This window comes from Ursus arctos, chromosome X, assembly GCF_023065955.2.
Source record: "Ursus arctos isolate Adak ecotype North America chromosome X, UrsArc2.0, whole genome shotgun sequence".
NCBI lineage: Eukaryota > Metazoa > Chordata > Mammalia > Carnivora > Ursidae > Ursus > Ursus arctos.
Window position 1 is genome coordinate 15,503,853 of NC_079873.1, and position 16,442 is coordinate 15,520,294.

At 43.5% G+C, this 16,442-nt stretch overlaps 1 protein-coding gene across 9 annotated transcripts in view; it reads right to left on the reverse strand.

The window, feature by feature from the left end:
• The window catches only part of SH3KBP1 (SH3 domain containing kinase binding protein 1), a 324,749-nt gene that overhangs the window by 195,497 nt on the left and 112,810 nt on the right, over positions 1-16,442 (reverse strand). The gene's annotated exons all lie outside the window — the stretch shown is intronic.

Genomic DNA, 16,442 nt, shown 5'->3' on the forward strand with positions numbered 1-16,442 from the left:
CCTTACATTTATTACTGAAGCACCTGCTCCTGTAGAGTAAAATGAAGTCCAATATGGTGACATGACCTTATGTGACTATGACCATTCCAAGCGACCAGAAGAGAATGAGTGATAATGAAGGCCACTGCACAGCTCGAAGTGACAGCCTGTCCTACTTTTTGAACAATGACAAGCTTTGGCCAAGTAGAGTCACCCCCTAAAAGCCTTCTGGTTTGTATCCTTCCCAACAGGGGTTTAGAGAAATATATTCTCAAGTCACCATGTCTCACAATTATGCTAAACCCAAAGGAAGGTGACTTAAGTTCATATACACTCATCAAGTTCCTCCGGCTCTCTTTAACTCTTGACAAAGAAAAATGTAAGGATGACAAACAGAAATAAAGACCATCATTCTAGGCCAGGTGTCAGCAAACTACAGCCCACCACATGTCTTTATAAATAAAGTTTCATTACAACAGGACCACCTTTATCTGTTGAAGAATTTTCTAGGGCTGTTATGACAGCAGAGCTGAGTATTTGAAACAGAGATCAAAGCGTAAACACCTGGCCCTTTACAGAAAAAGTTTGCTCTAGCAGGTCTCTTATCACAGATCCATTAAGGGGGCGCCTGGGTGGCTCCGTTGGTTAAATGTCTGCCTTCAGCTCAGGTCATGACCTCAGCGTCCTGGGATCGAGTCTTGCCTCCGGCTCCCTGCTCAGTGGGGAGCCTGTTTCTCCCTCTCCCCTGCCCAGCCCCTCTGCTTGTGTGCTCTCTCTATCTCAAAAAAATAAATAAATAAAATCTTTAAAAAAAAAAGATCCTTTTAGATACAGAATTTAGGGGTACCTGGGTGGCTCAGTTGGTTAAGCATCTGCCTTCAGCTCAGGTCATGATCTCGGGGTCCTGGGACGGAGCTCCCACATAGCGTAGGGCTCCCCACTCAGCAGGGAGCCTGCTTTTCCCTCTCCCTCTGCCCCTACTCTTGCTTGTGCTGTCTCTCTCTCTCTCTCTCTCTCAAATAAATAAATAAATAAATAAAATCTTTTGAAAAAAGATACAGAATTTAAAAACCTGATGGCTGAGACAATTACTTCAAATTACTCCAATAATTTACATAATTATTTTTGAAAGCATCAATAGCCCGAAATGATAGTAACTCACAAACTGCAGGTCTGGAGCAGAGGGTTACCGGGTTTGTCTGAATCCATGATTAATTACACCAGCGCGGGGGAAAAAGCGAAAGCTAAGGGGCTTAGACCCAAAGCCTGGCTGAATGGCGGGAAGGGCTCAAGGATGAAAGATGCATTCTTTAGGAAGAACATGGGGTGAGAAATGGAGATGGGCTCCTTCTATGGAATAAACATGAGGACAGCAAATTACGTAGGGGGCTGAGATTCAGCCTGGGCAGAGGGCAGAGGCAGAAAGAAAGGAACAAAAAAGCTTGTCAAAACATAGCCACTGGCCAGCAGCTTCCTACACACCCGGGTGTTCGTTACCGTATCCAATTCCCCAATTGCTGGCTCAGTTCACAACAGCCTCGCCCTCCCTCCATCACCAGGGCCCCACCGGAAATCAGCAACTGTGGCTGGCACTTTGCTGGGTTGAGAGTTTCAGCTGGCGTCCCAGGCCAACCCAGCACAAAGCTGTGTGCACGCGTGTGTATGTACACGGACTCCTACCTCAGCAGCCGTGGCACCTGCTAGAACAGCAGTTGCTGGGGGTTTCTGTAGCCTCACAGGCAGATGGCATCAGGGGACAATCTGCAAACATTGCCCGCCTGAGCCACATGACGGGATGCTTTCTTAGTGATGGCTGCCAGGCTGCTATGGCCTGAGAAGTAAAGAAAACAAGCCACCACGGGGGCTCATTCCCCAGAGGTTGCTTTTTTGGGGGTAGAACAGTTGCTCAAACCTCCCTTTCCACTGCAGTGTAGATATGACTGTGCACACACACATTTCCCAGCTGGACACAACATAACATGGCAATACAACATCCAAGGTCACCAAGGACTAATTCAGGGAAATTCAGTGGGTTGTGGGCAACATGTCAAGCATTTGCTTAGCACTAACTGCTAAAGGCACGCAGTTGGGGAACAGTGAGGGAGGGACAAGTGTTTCAAAGACTGGAGTGATCACTGGAGAGAACTTCAGAAGCTGTGATTGGTTTTTGTTTGTCTGTCCGTCTTTAGGTAATCTCTACACCTAGTGTGAGGCTCAAACTCAAGACCCAGAGATCAATAGTCACAAGCTCCAGTGACTGAGCCAGCCAGGCACCCCTAGAATCTGTGATTGTTAAGAATGCTCAAACCCAAGGCTTCCGAGCAGCACCCTGTGAGGTTGGAAGCACTGACCTGATCAAGCAGGTGCTTAAGGGCTAAGACAGCAGCGCCAGAGAAAGGTTGGTTCATAAATCCCAGATGCCATTGTCCTCTCAATAATTGTTTATATTTGCCACACAGAGAAGCCTAACAGTGACCATATTTCTTAAGTTCCTTCTTAGATAGAAGCAGGGAGGAGACAAACTGTAAAATATGCCCCACATTTTTCCAGAGAAACCAGACACACGGCGATGGCAGGGCAGCTTGTAGACTCCCCGCCTGCACAATACCCGGTACACAGGCTCGATGCAGTTCCCCCAAACTCAACGCCTTCCCTCTGACGTGCCTCTTTTCTGGAAGGGAGGGGAGCTATTGAAAGCCCATCATCTATCCATTTATCCAGGCTGGAAAACTCAGTGTTAGCCCCCATACCTAATCAGTCACCCCATTGGGCTCTATTTACTTCCTCGACCTCTCAGTTTCTCTCCATTCCTCCTATGCTGCCTTAAAACCATGAATACCAGGCAAAGAACTCAAAGAGACGTTTCTCCAAAAAGATATACGTTAAGCCAATAAGTCCACGACCAGATGTCCAACATCATTAGTCATTAGGGAAATGTGAATCAAAACCATAATGAGATACATCTTCATACCCATAAAATGGTGAGAATTTTTTTAAAAAGGAAAATAGTGTTGATGAGGATATGGAGGAATTGGAACCATTGTGCTTTGCTGGTGGGAATGGAAAACGATGCAGCCACTGTGGAAAACAGTATGGTAGTTCCACAAAGTTAAACATAGAACCCACCAAGTGACCAAGCAATTCCACTCATAGGTATATACCCTAAAATACTGAAATCAGGGACTCAAAGAAACACTTGTACGCCAACATTTACTGCAGCATTATTCACAGTAGCCAAAAGGTAGAAACAACCTAAGTGTCCAACAACAGCCTCAAAAAGGAGTCAAGTTTTGAGGCATGCTACAACAGGAATGAGCCTAGAAACCATTATACTAAGTGAAATAAGCCAGTCATAAAAGGACAAATATTGTATGATTCCACTTAAATAATGCAGCTAGACTAGGCAAATTCATAGAGACGGAAAGACTGGAGGTTACCAGGGAGTGGGAGGGGGGGTGGGAGTCAATATTTAATGGTTACAAAGTTTCTGTTTGGGGTAACCAAAAAGTTTTGGATAGAGATAAGGACGATGATTGCACAACACCGTTGATGTAGCTAACGCCGCTGAACTGGACATTTTGAATGGCTAAAATGGCAACTTCCATGTTATACGTATTTGACCACAAGAAAATATACACATGAACACCAGCTAACAGGGGAACGCTTGCCACGTGCCGAAGCTGCTCTCAGAGCTTCACCTGGATGGCAACTTGTAGCCTTCATAACAACCCCATTCCCCAGTGACGCACACACCAAGACACCGAGCGCTGAGGAAGCCTGCCAAACAAACAAGAGTCAGAATCAGAACCCAACCCGACTAGCTTCAGGGTGCATCTCTCAACCACTCTTCCCGAGTCCCGCCAGAGGGGCAACAATGTCTCCCTGCCTCTACACTGCCGCCAGAGACACTCTCTGAAAACAAATGTATGCTCTTGTCACTCCCCTACAGAAATCCCCCAGTTACTTTCAAAAGACCACAGGACAAACCCTTTCATTTAAAAACTTTTTAAATTGCACAGCAAGCCACAAATCCCTGTGTACTGGATTCTGGCTCAAACTCTCCGCCATGCACGCTGGCCCCATAGTGCCCATGACCATGCACGTGTAATATGGGGAGTGCATTTCTCTAACAACCTTCACTTTCACAGACATCTGATGTCATGGACTCCTATTGGTAGGCTCTAAAAATAGGTGACGATGCTGGCAATGACACAACCTTACACGGGCAAGGGCTTAGAGAAATTAAAGTGTTTTAGCAGATATTTCTTCACTTGCTCCTCACAGTAACACTGTCGTTATGTTATTGAAAAAAAAATAATAAAACCCTGATTCTGCCAGACTGATAGATTTTTGCATTCAAGAACCGTGAGACCAGTCAGAGAGGATGCAAGAGCAGCCAAAGGTCACAAAGCTAGTCAGGGGCATAGTAGGCCGTGGGACCCGCCTCTGGGCCTTCTGGGCGGGGCTGTCCTGCTACACCTCACCTCCGAGGAAGAATTAGTGCCATGGCTATAGGGGGGAGACTCAAAATCAACCCCCAACCCCCGCCGGCTCCAGTGGGAATCTTCACTTCCCTCCACAGCCGAAGAATATAAGGCACTGCTTTATCCATAAATCTACCAGTACTGAGGCCCCAATCCTTGAAGTCCTTTCTCATGCACACATAAAACCTTGTTATGCAGGCTACAAGTTGCTGCAGAGGAGGGAAGGTGGACTTGGCACTGGAATAACTCCTGCCTGCCTATGGCTGCCAGCAATCTGGTTACCTGGAGCTCTCCGCGGTTCTGATCCAGGTCATGGGGCTCTGGATTTCCTGGGTCTGAGTGTTCCTAGCCCCCAACCCTCAGTCTCCACTTACTACTATTCCAGTGGTAGAGGTCACATCATGGGCCAGGACTGTGGGCCATGGGGGCTTCGAGAAATTCATACATCCCCACCTATATAAATCAGCAACAACTGTGCTTGCTTTAAAATCCTACAAAATCATCAGGGTATTGGCAAAACTCCTTAGGAGGTAAAGGAAACCCAGCTTTTCTTTATCCCAAATCTGATGCCCCAACAGTGGAAATTCCTCATGTACAATAAAACTGAGGCCATCAGTAAGATATCAGTGCTGTGATAACACTCGAGCGCTGTCACAAGGGCAACATGAGTGAAGGGAGAGGATAATTTGTACCATTCCTGCTCCCCAGAGCACTATGCTGATCAGAGCCCAATGTGGCTCACCACATCTGGAGGCCAAAAAGCCCAATAATGCCACTCTAGCAAAAATTTGCCATGACACATTTAGCACCGCGCAAACAACAGCCTCACTGAGCAAACGCATAATTTGTACGCAACTGGGAACTAGACTAGTGTAGTCTGCTTTGCGATAAGTGGAATTGCCTGGATGGGGCTGGCTGCTGAGCTGGCTTTCCTGCTTTTCTCCTCAGCCTCCCTATCGATTACTACTATACAGGTGCTGGGGGCTTGGCTTGGTTGAACCTTAACTTTTTTCAATTAACTAAAATACTCCCCAGTAAAACACTAGTGAAGGTTCAGTCTGGGGGCCCCTCCCTCCTCTCATTGTACCACCAACCTTGACACAACGTAAGACGCAGGCTTCACAGTAAATGGACAAACAAAACAAAACAAAACAAAAAACCACCAGTACTGGCATCATCATTTATTAGGTGGGTGACCTGGGGGCAATACTGAACGCCTCGAAGCAGCTCTTTTGTCATCTCTAAAACAAGTCTAAGGCTCAGTGCTTTCGCACCATCACAGAGGCGTCTTCAGGGTCAAAGAGTAAATTAGGGAGCAGTATACCGATTGATTGTTTCTTGTCATTATTAATGTCATCATTAAATAGCAAAGTGCTATAAAAAAGAACAACACCTAACAAAACCGATGAACTTCACCGTCAGAATGTTGAGTGAAAGAAGCCAGACCGAGATCACATGCAGTACGATTCTGTTATGCGGAGTTTAACAACAGACAGCTAGCTTATCAATGGGGAGAGATCTCCAAAGAGCAGCTGCACTTGGGAAGGTAACGACGGGGAGGATGAAGAGGTTCTATAACCTGGTCTGGGTGACGGGTGCACAGGTGTATACATTCCTACAACTTCATGGAACTGTGTTTAAGATCTCCGCACTTCACTATATGCTATTTCCACTGAAAGTAACAATATGAATGCTTAAGCCAGAAGACAATAGCTTCTTTTAAATTGAAATGTGCTAGTATTTCATTCTAGAAGGTAAAAAACATGAAAAGCTAGTGTTTGGGTGTCTTAATATTCATCTCAGGGAAAAGCTTCCTGGGATCAACGTTAAGGGGACGAGTGGTTGGAATGTACCAGGTGCTGCTTACCAAGTGGGTGAGCCAAGGAATGACTCATCTAATTGACACAATCAGCCGAGTGGGTCTCCTCCCTCCATGGGGTCCTTCCTCTCCACCTCAGCTGCTTTCCCCACATCTTAAAATACTGCCTTCCTTCCCGCCACCAACGGTACAGGCCCACGGAGCAGGCTGGTGCCACTGACACCAGGGGGAGCTGGGTGCTGCCCTGACCTGCAGAAAATGCTGGTCCTGGGCTTCCCTCTGCATTGGCGTGAGGCTGGGCAGGGTCCCCTCAGCTCAGGGTAGAAGCAGGGCAGGGGAAAAAAAGGAGTCATTCATCAGCCTGCCCTCAAACCTGGTCTGTTTCTTTCTGCAGGTAAGGTTCCCTTTAGGGCCAGGTGTGGCAGTGGGATCACAGCTGTCCCCCCTCCACCAGTTCATGGAAAACCTTTTTGCAAAATTACTACTGGCAGGAGATAAAAGGAAATCACTAAAACAAACCTTTACCCCAAATCTACTGCAAGAGAGTTTTGAATAGATACGGAATCCTAAAATAGCACATTGCCCACCCCCAACAGGCATAATCTCTTCCTGCCCGCCCCTCACATAAAAGGCAAATTTGAGGAGCAGCCACCCCATGAACACTGGCTGCTTGTGGAGACTGTGCTTTCCCAGCATTTGGCTCTCTTCAGAAAAGGCTAGTTGATCTCAAGACACCTGGGAAGACACAGTAAGTATCGTGAAAGCAAGAGCAGAGCACCAGGGGAGCTTTAGCTGTAAGATTCTGTTTCTCTAAAAAAGATATATCTCATTATCACAATTTAAAAAATACCCATGCTGTTGAACCATAAAATGCACCAACCTCATTAGAAAGACTTATAAAGAATACACACACACACACACACACAAACATAAAACACCTGAAAATATGGCAAAATATGAGGATTTGATAAATTGGGGGGGTGGACACACTGGTATTTGCTATTCAGTTTCTGTCTTTTTCTAATGCTTGAAATATTTCATCATTTCCCTTACCAGTTACATAGTGAAACCATGCCAGTATCTCATACCACAATGGCTTTCTTATATTTAACAAAATATGTTGCCACTTAGAAAAGTGCTCTGACATATCATTGACCTACGATATTTTCAGCTCAAAGCTAACAAGGTTTTTTTTTTTTAAAGTAACAGGATACCAACTGTCACGTTTCTATGTAAAACTTCAACTACATATTTGCAATATCATACATTTGCAGTATTATCTCCCAAGAATCACTGATAACACAAGCCCAGGCAAGAAGCTCTTGACCAGCAGGATGGGAATAAATGCTGAGAGGAGTTCAGGAAGTGCTACAGGCCGGACAAAGATAAGAACAGCTACCTTCATGTCCCAAAGAGGTAACACAGCTTCCTGATATATGTACAACGTGATTACCGGCATGATGGTCGGTGCCTTTATATCTGCCCATGCCCTGCTAAACACCTAGATTATTACCCGTGGATCAAAGGGTGTCAATACCAATGAGCTGTTTGGACATGCTTTAGTAAGCACTTAATAACTATCTGTCAAACGAATGGCCAATTTAGCAGAGTGTCATGGGCAGGACACCTATGACAGATGAGGGGTATTATTCCCATTTCAGCCCAAAGCTCTGACCACATGGAAATCTATATCACCCCTACAATGACCCAGCTGGCGTTCACTGGATCACAACCAACTTCTTACCTGCCAGGATGCAGATCTGGTTTAAGAGCAGTAGGAAGAAGATACAGTAAGAAAATCCACACGTTACCTCATTTTCCTTAAACAAGAAATACCTATTTCCTTATTAAACTGGGGATGTTAGACATTCAAAATAAATTTACTCATTCAAAAATGAAACTTTAAAAGCACTAGAAGAAAACATGACAGAAATATTTTACGATCTCGGAGTCAGAAAGAGTATTTGACATTCTGCCACAGAATCCAGAAGCTGCAAAAGAAAGGACTGATGAATTACGGAAAACTACAACCACAAAATAGACAAAACAAGAATAAAAGAAAGACAATTCATCAACAAAAGTCCAAGTGGGGGAATGTTGCCCGTGAGAGAGCACACCTTCTACAAAGTGTCAGCAAAGACATCAATAACCCAACAAAAAAGAGCAAAGGACAATTCATAGGGAAAAAATGACTCAAACCCATGAAAAGATGCTTAACCACACTCATAAGAAAAATGCAAATTATGGGGCGCCTGGGTGGCACAGTGGTTAAGCGTCTGCCTTCGGCTCAGGGCGTGATCCTGGCGTTGTGGGATCGAGCCCCACATCAGGCTCCTCCGCTAGGAGCCTGCTTCTTCCTCTCCCACTCCCCCTGCTTGTGTTCCCTCTCTCACTGGCTGTCTCTCTCTGTCGAATAAATAAATAAAATCTTTAAAAAAAAAAAAAAGAAAAGAAAAATGCAAATTATGGTGGAACTCACTTGACAATATCTGTGCAGTGCTCACTGGACAGAAACACCTGAATCCTTCTGGCTGTGTCCTGCTACTGCAAGTGTAGCATTTACACCTACTGTCTTACCATGTTCACACCAGCCTTCTCGAGGGTCCGGGCCCTCTCGGAGTACTGTCTGTTCTCACAGCACGCAGCGCAGTGCCCAGCACACAGCTGCTTTCTATGCAAAGAGTAGTAAGTATAGAGGGAAGTAAGCACAAAACTCTCCAGAAGTAAATAATCTAGAAACACCGAATGTATATAATTTTTACTACGATGAGATCTCTTTTTTCCTTGGTATTAAATACCATAAAGCTTCTCGATGGATCTCTCTGATACCCAGTGAGTTTATTAGTGCTGCTGATGCGAAAAATTATTTTTTTATCTGTCTGACTGGCAATAATTGAAACAATATAATTTTAGCTGTTGTGTAAAGAAAGATACCCTCTCATACTCTCCAATGAGAGTATAAATTGTTAGATAAATTGGGACAACCTCTGTGGGAAGCAATGTGACAATTACCTATCAAAAATTTAAATGTCTATGCCTTTTGACTCAGTATTTCCATTCTTAGGAATTTAAACGACAAGTATACTTGCACACGTGCAAAATGGTGTATGCACAAGGTTAATCATTACAACACTGCTTAAATTAGCACGACTGAAAGAATGCAAATGATTGTCAGTAGAGAACTGGTTACATGAATTACAGTAAATCCATGCCATGCGACTCTCTCCAAGAATGAGGTGGGTCTCTAAGTACCAATAAGGATGATTGCTAAGACAGGTTGCTAAGTAAAAAAGCCTAATAACGTATGCTAGCATTTCTGCAGAAGTGTGCGCATGCTTCATTGTGTAATACAGAACAAACTGATAACTGAGACTTCCTCCAGGGAGGGGAACAGGGGAGCCGAGAGACAGGGAGAGCACACATTTTGTCCCTTTTAATTGGTACCATGTGCCTGTGTTAGCCAAACAAAACTTTAATTTAAAAACTAATCATTGAGGGGCACCTGGGTGGCTCAGTCGGTTACACACTTGCCTTCAACTCAGGTCATGATCTTAGCAGGGATCCTGCTTCTCCCTCTCCCTCTGCCCTTCCCCCTGTTTGTGCTCTCTCACACTCTCTCTCACTCTCTGTCAAATAAGTAAATAAAATCTTTAAATAAACAAAGAAATAAACAAATAGTAATCATTGAAATGTGTTTACTATTTCCCAATCATTAGACTATTGACTGCTACTTTTTCTGCAAACAAGGAAGAAGTTGCTGCTGCCCACTCATACAGTTCAGTTATATCCTTTCCACTGCTAGTGTAATGATCCCAGTGTTGCTGGGTCCCAAAATATGAACAGATACAAAACTTAAAAGAAAGACCTCGGTCCATATATTTCGTCAAGAAGGGGAGATAGGAAAATTAAGATGTGGAGAAAATCACACCAGGCCCAATAATCAATGTTTTTTTCCAATTAATATGATATAAAATTCAAAATTTTGTAAATACAAGTATAATCAATGGCATGACAACCCAGAAAACAAAATAAAATGCATATAAAAAGGCAATATTAAACCTTATTTGTAGCTTTATCATAGGCAGAATACCGTTTGCTTTGGTACCCAGAATACAAATACAACAAGACTTAAATGGTGTGGGATTGGTTAATTATGCTCAAAAAGGTAATTACCCGATCTCAAATTGAGCTCCCTGAGGGGTGGGCACTTTCCCCAAAGCCTCTTCTGGAAAAATTTTTAAATGTTTCTTATAACAACACACCTACTCCATGACCCAGGAAACAGGAATTGGTGGATCACAGGCTAGATAAACAGTCTGCTCTTGGACAAAAAGAAAGGGCCATTCAAGGTCTAAGAGCCATTTCTGCCACCTTTTGAAGAGCTTTGATGAAGAGCCCAGGTTCCTGCGGCCCCTGCTGGGAATCCGTCACAGCACCGACCCCTGGACTCTACCTAGGTCTCTCTCGGCTACTCTGTGAGGGCCTCAGCGGTAAGGAAGAGGCCTCAGTCATCTTTCATCCCCAGACACTCAACAAATGGTGGCTATCATTATGAGGTCTATCCTTCTTCTAACAGATGTTCGAGTATCTACTTATGTGCCTGCTATAAATGGCAGCAATACGTGTGTCTAACTCAGTGTGAATTTTCATGGTCACAACCGCTGCTAAGACTAATAAGCTAATGGAAAAACGTAAATGCAGTAGGATCTCTTACATATATACAGAAACCAAATCTATCCTTCATTCCCCTAGATCTAAAAACTTTGGAATTCACCTGCAATTATGAAGAGTATACTATGAGCAAGGTACTGTTCTAAGGGTTTGCAACGGAGTAACTCATTAAACTCTCACAGCCACGCTAAGAAGTAGGGAGCATTATTCTCTCTCTTCAACAGATGGGGAAGTGGGTCCCAAGAGGGGGCAACACAGTAAAAGGGCTGAGCGAGGACTGAGGCCCAGGCAGTCCCGCGGCCAAGCCTGCACTCACCGTGGTCACATCACGCCCCACCTACACATGTATACTCTCTTCATTTGCTCTGAAAGGCCAACTTCCATAAACTGCCGTTTAAAAGAGGAGAGACAAGAAATATGACCATAGAATAGACTTCAAGAAGTGAGCAGTGAGAGGACCAATGATTTGAAAGCCACTGCCAAGTAAAGAAATTCTTGAAGTTTTAACAAAAAAGCACCTGTTTACTGGTTGTTGAAAGAATGTTTACATACATTTCCATCCCGGATAACTCGATTGTCAAGAATAAATTATTCCAAGCCTGTGACAAAACAATGCCATTTCATGCTCATTTCCTGATTAAAGCTTTTAGACAGCTGGGCATTTTCATTTCTCAGAGCTGTAGGGAGCTATGCAAATTTCCACACAGCAGCTCCAAGATCATTAATCTAAGGAAAGCATGTGCCAACAGAATACCAGATTTTATATTGTTTCAGTAAAGAAGAGGAGGGGCAGGTTAATCTAATTACCCTATGTGTGGTCACCTGACTATGGTTAACAAAAAGATCAAATGCTAAACTGTGCAATCAGCAGAAAACTGCTAAGTAATGAGGCATTTCAGATCACAAAAGGAGCGGGAAGAGGGGGTGAAAGTTTTGCATTGCTTGGAACTAGATACTGGAGCAATAAAAATAATCATACTGAGCTCATATGAATGATAGGCAGAGCATTTTAATTATTGCGAGGAGCTAGAAGCATAACTGTAAATCAATCCCTCTCTCACACTCCCACACATGCTCACACACACATGCACAGTCAGGAAGACTGCAAGATACTCCTTTTTTTTTTTTTAAATAATTCCTGTTTGGAGGCTCAAAAAAGTACATTTTATTTATTTATTTTTTCTGGTATTACTTTATTTTTTTATTATATTTTTTTATTATATTATGTTAGTCACCATACAGTACATCCCTGGTTTTTGATGTAAACCGGGAAGATACTTCTAGCAAAGGATGGCTAACTTGAGCTGAAGTGCTCAGGAAGCAGACACAGGCGGGCACTCATTAGACTCGCCCTGTATCCGTGACCGTGCGCTTGGCACTTATCACTCAGGGCGCACTACTGTTAATTCTCCTTCCAGTAAGGAGCAGCTGGGTTTGGAAAGGCAGTAGCACTGGCTCACGCAGCTGATTCTTCAGTTCAAGTTCTGGCCCTGACATTGCAGCAGGGTGTGACCACGGTGCCTCACTTTTGTTGTTTGTAAAATGGACGATTAATATATTTTGAAGATAGAATGAGATCTGGTGGATGAAGGCACAGCCTCTGGGTCCCAGAGGTGTCAGGCTCTAGCATCAGGAGTGGGAGCCCCACCTGCCAACAGACACGAGCGAGGCCCTGAGGTGGGGTGAGTACTGAAAAGGAGTAACTTCCCAGTATCTGACTCCTACTGTGGTTGGTCTAGCAGAAATCTCAAGAAATGTACTTCCGTGCACTCTTTCTGAGAGAGCTACTAGAGGGTGTATCCCACCAAATCCAGTGAATAAAACCAGAGAGCAAAGGAGCCAGGACCCAGGACAGTCAATAATGAAACGGGTGGTGGCAATTTCCTGGCTGACTTCTAGGCAGCAGCTTCAAGAGCAACCGGTTCATGTTGGAAGGTGCTGGTATTTTTGTGGGGCGTGGGGGCGGGGGTGGATCAAGAGGCATTTTACAGAATTGTTTAGTTCGAGGTATGAAAAGATTTGCATGTCCGGGGATAACTCAACAAACAAAGAATTGTTATCTGTAGGAAAAACAGGAAGTCATATAAAAGAATTATATTCTTGTTTCAATACTCAATATTAACATTGCTATAATAATGAACACATTAAATATAGATTAGACCAAAACCTGAGCTGCAAGCATATAGGGAGGATGGGGTAAGGTGGGGGGGGGGGCTCTAAGTGAGCTGAAATCCTTAATTACTATAACAGGTAACAGATAATATCTAGAATTGACAAACCAAGAGACAGAAGTGCATGCCTATTACTCAGAAGTACAGCAGCGGATACTAGAAGCAACAGCTTGGACTGAAAAGCGTCTCCTAGAAGACAAGGACATGAGAAGGGACACAGAGCTGCTGGATCCTCACACGCCTTTCAATACCATAATCTATATACCTATACAGTGCTTTGATTTTGAAAATTAATCATCCTAAACTCATACATGCTTGCTCCACAAAATAAACTGTAAAAGAGGATACAAAGCAAAACATAAAAGTATTCCCATTCCCCAGTGAAATCCCAGCCCTGCTCCCCTAGGAACTATTAATGAGTCGTGTGTGTGTGTGTGTGTGTGTGTGTGTGTGTGTGTGTGTCCCTACTTGTTCTTAACAGAAATGGACTCATACAATATGTGGTGGTTTGCATCTTGCTTTCTTCCATTTGGCGATGTCTCTTGGACCTCTTCTGCTATCAGAGCTCTGCCCCTCTTCCCCATGGCTGCACAGAACCCAACTGTAGGATTTGCCAGTATCTGAGGGGATGATCTGGTTGTGCAGGAAAGGAGATTTCAGAACTAGGAAGTCTGACCAATCAGAACCACCCAGATTAAAGAGTGCTAAGTCAGAGCTGGAGACGGGGGTGGGGGTGGGGGGTGATGTAGGAAAATGAGGGGATAGAAAATCAGAGCAAGGATACCTCCTCAGGGACATGTGGCTACTGTCTCTGTCTTCCACTCCCCTGGATGAACACATGGGCTTGCTGGAGCGGAGTTTGGTTCACGAACCATGGGAGCTGCATGTTTCTCACCATACCATAAACGGAAGTACACCAGCTGTCATTACTGGCTCTTCTGGAATGCTGATGGAGAAAACTCGTGGCACAGCAAACTGGCTGTTTTTGAGATCTGGCAGAATCTCTGCTGCTGTGTAGACCATTGGAATCTAGGGGTGGAGATGGGTGCTTGAAACACACCCTGATAGATACTTCATCTGCTCCTGCCCCGAGGCCATCCCCCTTCTGCTGAATTTCTGTATCCTTGGCTAAATGGTTAATTTACTATAATCTGAGGCTGGAGAGAAACAGTCCTCTCCCCTCCAGGTTATAGCCCCCATGACACTATCCGGTAGTCTTAAGTCTTTAGCAATTACAAACACTACAGTGAGCATCACTGTGTCTCCAACTCTGCACATACACACATGTGTAACTGGGGAACAAATTCTGAAAGTGAAATTTCTTTATTTCACTTTGCAGTCTGGTGCATCCTTACTTTTAACAGACAAACAAGATTAGCCTCAGAACAGTTTTTCTCCATTATACTCTCACTAACAACATGAACGAGTGCCGACTTCCCTATATTCCATATCTTTAAACTTCTAAATTTTTGCCAATTTGATAACAGAAAATGAAATCTAATTTACATTTCTTTAATTAGTACAAATTAAGGTTGATCAGCTTTTCACATGCTTACCATCTATTTGGCTTTCTTTTCCGGTGATCTGCCTGCTCATGTCCTTTGTCAGTTTCACTACAAAGCATTTCGCCTCTTTCCCTTTCATTTCTAAGAGCTCTCTGAATATTAAATAATTGTCCCTTGGTCTTTCATATGTTGGAGAATTTCCCCGGTTTGTCATTTGTCTATTTACTCTATCAATTCTATTTCTTTCCATCCAGAAGTTTCTAAATTTTTTTCGCAAAATCTACTCTTTTCCCTGAGGTCTTCTTAGAGGTGTGACACGATTACAAAGACCTTGTCCACTGAAAAAGAAAAAAAACACTCATTGTTTCTAATAATTTTATGGCAAAAGTTAATGTGTATTATTGAAAGGCCTCTCTCTCCCCACCTACATTCCCCAAAGAAGAAAGAAACATCCAAAACCTCAGCTTAGAATAACTCATTCCAGGGGCCCCTGGCCGGCTCAGTCAGTGGAGTGTGTGACTCTTGATCTCAGGGTTGTAGGTTCAAGCCCCACGTTGGGTGTAGAGATTTCTTAAAAATAAGATCTTAAAAAAAAAAAAACTCATTCTGGGAAGTAGAAGGCCCAATTTTAGGTGCCTGGTTTCCAAAGCTTAGGTTTGAAGCTGAAAAAGTATTTTGTAGTGGGAAACTGCCCGCTGATTTGTGCCTGGAAATATCTGCCTTTATTTAGCATTCATAGACTAAAGATAAATAATATTCATTAACAGATTAACAGGTTACAAAACTGAAACTCTCTACCCATCAAATAACAGCTACCCACTCCAACCTCTTTCCAGCTCCTGGTGACCACTATCCTAACCTTCCGTCTCTGAGTCTGACTACTCTAGGTATCTCATGTAAACGAAATCACACAGTAGCTTCCTTTTTGTGACAGGCTTATTTTACTTAGCGTAAGGTGTTCAGGGTTCATCCATGTTGTAGCGCATGTCAGGATTTTCTTCCTTTTTAAGACCGGATAATATTCTATTGTATGTATATACCACATTTTGTTTATTCATTCATCCATTACTGGACATTTGGGTTGCTTCCACCTTTTCGCTACTGTGAATAATGCTGCTGTGAACGCGGGCCTACAAATATCTTTTTGAGAACATGCTTTCAATTCTTTTGAATGTAGAATTGCTGGGTCGTAGGGTAGTTCTATTTTTAACTTTTTGAAGAACCTCCATATTGTTTTCTACAGTGGCTGCACCAGTTTGCATTCCCACCAACAGTGCATGAGGGTTCCAACTTCTCCACGTCCTCGCCAACACTTGTTATTTTCTGTGTTGTTTTTTTTTTAAATAGTAGGCATTCTAATGGGAGTAAGGTGATATCTCACTGTGGTTTTGATCTGCAGTTCCCTGATGATGAGTGGTGCTGAGTATCTTTTCATGTGCTTGTTTACCGACAGTAAATCTTCATTGGTGCGATGTCTCTTCAGGTCCTTTGCCCATTTTTAATCAGGTTGTTTTTTGTTGTTGTTACCAGGGTTATTATTCTGATACATGACTTACAGAGTCTTTCTCCCATTCCATTGTTTTTTCACTCTGTTAATTGTGTCTTTTGATGCACAGGACTTTTCAATTTTGATGTACTCTGACTTAGCTATTTTTATTTTTGTTGCCTGTACACCTCCCTCTCATAAGGCCCCTGGTGATTATCAACTTCCCATCTTAAGAGCCTTAACTCAAGCAAAGCTGCAAAGTCCCTTTGCTACATAATATATCTGTAACATAATTTGTGGGTTCTGGGGATTAGGATGTGGACATCT